An 8,025-nucleotide genomic window follows, 5' to 3' on the forward strand; every position below is an offset into this window, starting at 1 on the left:
ATTATACCCGATATGTCCCAAAACACCTTACTGTGGAAGCTATTCCTGTTCTCTCTGACAGGGGAAGCCAAGTTCTGGTACAACCGGACGGCAAGGAGAGTCGGAGGAGATTGGATACAACTGAAGGATGAATTTTGCTTATTTTTCTATCCTATCTCCAAAGTGATTCCCCATCGGAAGCAGCTGCTATCATTCGATCAGGGCGATGAATCACTTGGAGTAGCCTGGGCTAGATTCATGCATTTAGTAGACTCCGGACCACCACATTAGATGCCGAAAGAAATACTTATGCAACACTTATATGGCCTTAAACCGGAAAGTGCACATTTCATGAATGTGGCTACCGAGGGATCCGTCATGTACAAGACAGTGGTTGAGGTCAGAACTCTCATAGAGAAGGTTCTAAACAACACTGAATACACCGGTATCTATGACGATCCACCAGAGCCTTTAGAACAGCCCAGCGAGACACAACAACTTTGAATCCTCTCAGCCACATCCTCTCCACCTCCACAACACATAGAGGAAGTTACCGAACCACCAAAGTCCGCAGATCATGAGCCTTTCATCGAGGATATGCCTATGTTCGTGCCCGACCTCTTCACAGAGGAAGAGTATTTGGAACTCGGCAATGCTACGAGCATGCCGAAGGAACATAAATGCATTTGCTCAGGGTCTGAGGTGTTCGTTCCCGAAATTTAATCGCAGATAGAGGGTCTTTCTGCGATTATAAGTAAGGAATGGACAGAGGAAGCCGAGGCCAGCGGTAGCATCATTCAGATCTACTGTGATCCTAGAGTGCTCCTCTGCACTATTGGGGACACTGAACCACAAGAAACTTTTTAAGAACCGAAGGTCGGGGTGAACGTGATGTCCAAAACCTTGGCATATCACATTTCATCTGAGCCCCTGACCTTCTCTCGTAAGCACCTGAAGTGGATCGACGGCCAAATCATGGAAAGTATGGGAATTCTCCATGCTATGTCCCTCAAGATGGGATATAACAAAGTTTTCCTGGACTTCCACATCTTCGATGTCCTAGAAGGTGAAGAGTTTGTCTTGATGGGTCAGCCAATACAGCCCCTTGTCAATCCAAATGGAGACTGAGCTACGCTCGAGGTCAAGGTTGGCAAAGAGAAAGTCTCGGTCAACCTAGTCTGCTCATGCAACACCATTGCTGAGGCTAGGCCGGAGCAAGACCCATTGGAGGATGCAGTGACCATCAGCCAAGAAGAGCTAACTCAGCCCATTCTTGAGGAAGATGTCTCACACTTCGCCCAAGAAACAGATCCGGCCGGCAAAAGTAAGCTTGACGGAGAGGAGATTCCGCAACCTCCTCTACCTGAGCTAAAGCTGCTGCCCCCTAGTCTGAAGTATGCATTCCTCCACGACAACAGAGCCACGCCAGTTGTCATCAGTGACAAGCTAACAGAGAGTAAAACTCAGCAGCTCGTTGCAGTCTTAGAGAAGTATCGGTCCGTCATAGGATACTCTCTCCAAGACTTGAAGGGGATCAGCCCCAATCTATGCACCCATCGCATTCCAATGGAGCCGGAACATAAGCCGTCACGAGAACTTCAATGGCGGCTTAACGATCCGATGAGGGAGGTAGTCAAGAAAGAGGTGCTCAAGTTGCTGCACGCAAGCATCATATACCCCGTGCAAGATAGCGAGTGGGTCAGCCCAGTCCAAGTAGTCCCGAAGAAGGGAGGCATGATGGTAGTCTGTAATGAGTGGAATGAGCTCATACCTCAACGGACAGTGACCGGATGGAGAATGTGTATCGATTAACGGATGCTTAACAAGGCAACCCGGAAGGATCACTTCCCTCTTCCCTTCATTGACGAGATGCTTGAACGGTTGGCAAAGCACTCGTACTTTTGTTACCTCGACGGATACTCTAGTTATCATCAGATTCCTATCCATCCCGATGACCAGAGCAAGACTACCTTCACCTGCCCCTACGGTATGTTCGCCTATCAGCGAATGTCCTTCGGTCTATGCAACGCACCAGCATCATTCCAAAGGTGCATAATGGCAATCTTCTCGGACCTAATTGAGCACATTATGGAAGTGTTCATGGATGACTTTTCTGTCTATGGCAAAGACTTCGCTCAATATCTTGAGAACTTGGAAAAGGTTATCAAGAGGTGACAAGAGGCACACCTAGTTCTCAACTGGGAAAAGTGTCATTTTATGGTCAGAGAAGGAATCGTTCTCAGACATAGAGTGTCTGAGCGAGGGATAGAAGTGGATCGGGCGAAAATCGATGTTATCAAACAGTTGCCACCCCTGACACTTGTCAAGGGAGTTAGTAGCTTCTTAGGTCATACAGGTTTCTACAGGAGGTTCATTAAGGACTTCTCCCGTATAGCCATACCCTTGACCAACCTTCTGGCTAAGGACACCCCATTCTACTTTGACGAGGAATGCCTCATGGCCTTCTATACCCTCAAGAAGGCACTCATATCCGCACCCATCATACAGCCTCCCAATTGGAAACTTCCTTTCGAGATCATGTGCGATGCAAGCGACTACACCGTAGGCGCAGTGCTCGGTCAATATAGAGCTAAGCAACACTATGCTATATCCTACGCGAGTAAGACATTGACCGGACCCCAACTCAACTACGCCACAATGGAAAAGGAACTCCTAGCGGTAGTATTCGCCATGGACAAGTTCAGGTCCTACTTGGTCGGTGCCAAGGTGATTGTGTACACGGACCACGCAGCACTAAAGTACATTCTAACCAAGAAGGACGCCAAGCCACGACTTATCCGTTGGATTCCGCTCCTACAAGAGTTTGATCTGGAAGTAAGAGACAAGAAAGGAGCAGATAACTGTGTGGCAGACCATCTCTCAAGGATGCAAATACAAGGATCGGATCTCCCGATAAATGATTACTTGAGAGATGACACTCTCCTGAAGGTCACCTCATCCAGCCCATGGTACGCAAACTTAGTAAACTTTATGGTGACTGGATACATACCTCTGGGAGAAGACAAGAAGAAATTGATTCACCACAGCAGATTTCATTTATGGGATGGCCCATATCTGTTCAAAGTCTGCGCAGACGGTTTACTCCGCCGCTGCATCCCGTTATGTGAGACCCACAAGATTATAGAGCGTTGTCACTCGTCACCATGTGGAGGACATTACGGAGCCTTCCGGACCCATGCAAAAGTTTGGCAAAGTGGATTCTTTTGGCCAAACATGTATGGAGACGCAAAAGAATTTATGCGGCGTTGCCCAAGATGCCAAAAACACGGGAATATCAATTCCCGAGACACAATGCCCCTGAAGAGCAATCTTCAGGTGGATATCTTCAATGTTTGGGGAGTCGACTTTGTGGGTCCTTTCCCAATGTCAGAGCAATGCGAATACATCTTGGTGGCTATGGACTACGTTTCCAAATGGGTCGAAGCACTTCCTTGTGTTGCGGCCGACTCGAGGAGCTCCAGGAAAATGTTTCAAGAAATTATATTTCCTTGCTTTGGAGTTCCAGGAGTCGTGATCAGCGATGGAGGCTCACACTTAATCGACAGAACCTTCAGGAAGTGCCTCAGTGAGCTAGGAGTGGACCACCGGGTTGCAACACCATACCATCCCCAAACGAGTGGTCAGGCAGAGATGTCTAATAAGCAAATCAAAAACATCCTGCAGAAGATGGTCAATGCCATGGGGAAGGGTTGGAAAAGCAAACTACCCGAGGCACTATGGGCTTATAGAACGGCTCACAAAACGACAATTGGTATGACACCGTATCAGCTAGTCTATGGCAAGACTTGCCATCTGCCAGTTGAACTCGAGTATAAGTCACATTGGGCTATTAAGAGGTGGAACATGGATCTCCAATCAGCCGGAATCAAGAGGCAAATCCAGTTGGCTGAATTGGATGAATGGAGGGAGAAGGCCTACCATAGCTCTAAACTCTACAAAGGGCGAACAAAAAGATGGCATGATAAGCGTATCAAGATCAAACAGTTCAAGGCAAGAGACAAGGTACTCCTTTTCAACTCTCACGTTCGTTTGTTTGGTCATGGTAAACTTAGAAGCAAGTGGGAAGGCCCCTTCTTAGTGTTGAATGACGTTGACCACGGCGCTATAACCCTCCAGGACGATGATGGGAATGTTTTCAAGGCCAACGGCCAGAGATTGAAAATATTCCTCAAGCCCGAGATTCCCGAGCTCGAAGAAGTAGATGTCTACGAGCTTACCGAGATAGAATAATCATCTACAGTCGTCGCCGTACCTAAAACATGCCCTATCTTAGGTTAGATTTCTTTTTCTATCTCTTCTTTCCATTTCTGGACAAAACCACCTAAATACCCGAGAAATGAAAGGAATCAGAGAAGCCTCCAGAAGCCCGAGGACCACACCTGACAAGGTGGGGCCAGCCGGCCTACCCTAGGCTGGCCGGCCTGGCTCCATGGCCGTTTGGCCTCAGTTTTTCGTGCAACGTTCCCCGTGGTTCAAACTTTCTGATCCAAGGTGTTCGGAGCTTGTTCAGTCGATTTAAACCGAAAGGCTCCCCTCTCTTCCTCAGTTCAGAGCCATTCACCAGATCTCATCCTGAACTTCGTTCCTTCCTCCGAGATCACCACCATGGCCTCGCAAACTTCTCCCAAAACTCCCAAATCCGAAGCCATGGATACACCCACTTCCAAAGCACCCTCCAAATCCAGCCAAACCAGGGCTTCATCATGCAGCGTTAGGATTTTGGAGCCGGTGGAGATCGTCACGTTCTCGCCATCGCCGCCGGCTGGCCAAGGGCGCCAGCCCCAGGCCGGCCGGCCTATGGGGGGCTGGCCAGCCTCACCCCGAGGCCGTCTGTCCCCCGGTTCGATGGAGAGCATGGTCCAGGGCCCGGTGTCGAGGGCCCTCGTGCGCTCCCGCACACGCAGTCTGACACGACCTACCACGGGGGTTCTTTCACCTAGGAAGGTCGTGACAAAGAGTGCGGGGACGTCGTCGGGCGGGGCACGTGTTGCACTGGTCGTTGCACTAAAGATGGTGTAGCAGGACCTGTCCACATACTCCCCGGAGTACACTCCCGCTAGCCCTAGCCCTCCACACCACCGCGTGATCGGGGCGAAGGTTGGCAGGGGTAAGGTGCTCGCTCCCCCGTTGGATCGTACCGGCATGGATCTTCCGCCGAGTTCGGTGCACCGCCACATCCGGCCGCCACTGATCCGTGGACCGATCGAGGTCCACGCCTACACCAACTCCGACGAGCACCTGTCCAGGTGCATTTTGGTGGGAAGGCTGATCTTATCCTCTTGATGGCGGTTTGGCATGTTTCCATGTATGAAGATGGTGGGAACCGACCTCCACAAGCTATATAAGGGGCCTCTCATACCACTCTCCACACACACCACTTGAAGGCCTCTCTCTCACACTCTCTTGTGACTTGTACAATTTAGGGTAGTGGAGTTAGGTTAGTACTTCATCTCTTTAGCGAATCCAGTCGTCCTCGGGATCGGCGAGCAATCCTCGGCCTCTAGTATGGCTTTGTATTCCGACTATTGCTATGCTATTCATATTGAGTTCGTTCTTGTTTATCTTGCTATATTCTTAGCATGCTTAGCATTGATCTGTGCTTTATCAACTTATACTAGTTGCTTGCTTAGAACAGATGATCTGGGTAAGGATATCGGTTCGTTGTGCTTTAGGGCTTACCTTAGCATCTTACCTTTCCATCCGAAGGGTGGGGGACTCAGGGTGCTAGGGTAGTGACCTCATATGCGGGCATGGTGCCCGGGTATGCGGGATCTCTCGGATATGATGGTGCTCCATGGTTTGACTAGGGTAGACCGCAGGTGGTGACATCCCTGTCGGTCCGCCGAGAAGCTGCTTCTCGGTTAGCTTACTCCCCGACATTCGGGTATCGTGTAGGAGTTCATGTAAAGATGAAATGGGACTGGATGTTCTCCAGCGCGGGTCATTCTCCCCGATGTCCCTAATTTCCCGGCACCTGTAGCTCTAAGCATGTGGCTAACATAACTTATCTGCTGACATAAATAGTATACTAGGATATGTTTGCCTATGCTCCCACTAACCTTAGGTGTGCTTGTTTATTCTTTATTCATGAGAGTTGGTTGTTCTGTGTGAGTCACATTAACCCTAATTATCTTTTATTTATCACTTACCCCTGCATAATCAGTAGTCTGCACCTTATTTCATAAAGTCATGGTTATGTAACTAGTAAATATCTTTATACATCCTCGCATCCCTTGGGAAAATATAAATAACGACACCCTGAATACTTCACGGTGAAATGCTACAATGGTATATCCGTGCACTTGCAGATCCTTCTATAAACGCTAAGACATACTAACACGGCGTTTCTAGCGCCCTTGCTAGGGACACCCCCGTTCCTAGTGATTGCGCTAAGAAATGTCAACAATCACATAGCATAGTCCTGCCCCCCAGCCGATCATGCACTGAAACCCTGCCCCCCAGCCGATCATGTACAGAGATGTGTCTGTCATCACTTCTTTCTCTGATGATCGGCCCACGAGACCACTGGTCGAATCGTGGCTTCTTGTATGATCAGTCATCATGGTAGAGCCCGTTGCACTCTGGACAAATATCCACTGTCGGCAGAGTCAAGCCTTCTTCCCAATAGTACACAAAAAAGGACATCTCCAATGCCCCTCATGACGTCGTGCAGCTTCCTCTCTGTACTGTCGCTTCTCTTGATCACGCTGGAATTTGCTCAGCAACATCCGGGACGTGACCTTCTTCTTTGGTTCCGCAAATTCTTCTTTCTCTTGCGGCATCTTGGCCTTAGCTTCATCGGCCGTTATCTGAGCTTTAGGATCGACAGCTCCAGACTCCTTGGCCGATTGTGACGTGAGCACCTTGGTCTGCAATGCATTTCTCTTCCCTCCAACATCTACCATGTTAGCAGGAAATGGGTGGGCATCGATCTTCATCGGCTTCTTGGGTGCCTCAACCTTGAGCCTTCCCTGCTCGATAGCCAATTGTATCTGCTGATGAAACAACTTGCACTCATTTGTATCATGAGATGTTGCATTGTGCCACTTGCAGTACTTGATGTTCTTCAACTCTTGATCTGTCGGGATCTTGTGATACGGCTTCAGCTTAATCTGACCCTCTGACAGCAACAAGTCAAAGATCTTATCAGCCTTGGTAATATCGAACCCATATTTTTCGAGTTCCTTGTTGCCAAACAGACATGAAATCGGCTTTTTGTTGTTCTGAACTCACTCAGCCGATCCCACCATCTGGTCATCATCTAAATCAGAGGCATCTGAGCAGTTAAAAAAATTAACCTTCTTCTGAAAGTTGCTTCTCTTCTGCTCATATGGTTTGATTTCCCCCGTCGTCCTATGGGCCATATGACTGATACTGTAAAACTCCTGGGAAGCGTACTTCTCTCTGATGTGTGGCAAGAGTCCTTGGAAAGCAACTTCTGCAAGCTGCTGATCAGACAGAACCAGACTGAAGCACCGGTTCTTGACATCTCTGAACCTCTGAATAAAAGCAGCGACCGATTCGTCGTTCCTTTGGCTCAAGTTGGTTAAATTGGTCAACTTTATCTCTTCTATGTCAGAGTAGAAGAATTGGTGGAACTGTTTCTCTAGATCGGCCCAAAATATTATGGAGTTGGCTGGCAATGTCGTGAACCATGTAAAGGCCGATCCTGAGAAAGACATGGAAAACAAACGCACCTTCAATGCGTCGTTCTATGCTGCTTCTCCACACTGCATGATGAATCTATTGAAGTGCTCTAATGTGGAGACCTCCCCCTGTCCAGAAAACTTGGTGAAATCTGGAAGCTTGTAATTGTGGGGAAACAGTAGTTGATCATACGCAACTGGATATGGAGTTCTGTACATTAAATTCTGCTGCTTTGGCCTCAAACCAAACTGATCTCTCATCACCTCAGCAATCTTGGATGCTGTTGATGCTCACTAACGATCATTTCCAGGCGTCAACTTTATCAGAAAATCGTGAGAGTTTGCATTTCTTACACACATCCTTATCCAATAAAGTTCC

Source organism: Panicum virgatum, chromosome 7N, assembly GCF_016808335.1.
Source record: "Panicum virgatum strain AP13 chromosome 7N, P.virgatum_v5, whole genome shotgun sequence".
NCBI lineage: Eukaryota > Viridiplantae > Streptophyta > Magnoliopsida > Poales > Poaceae > Panicum > Panicum virgatum.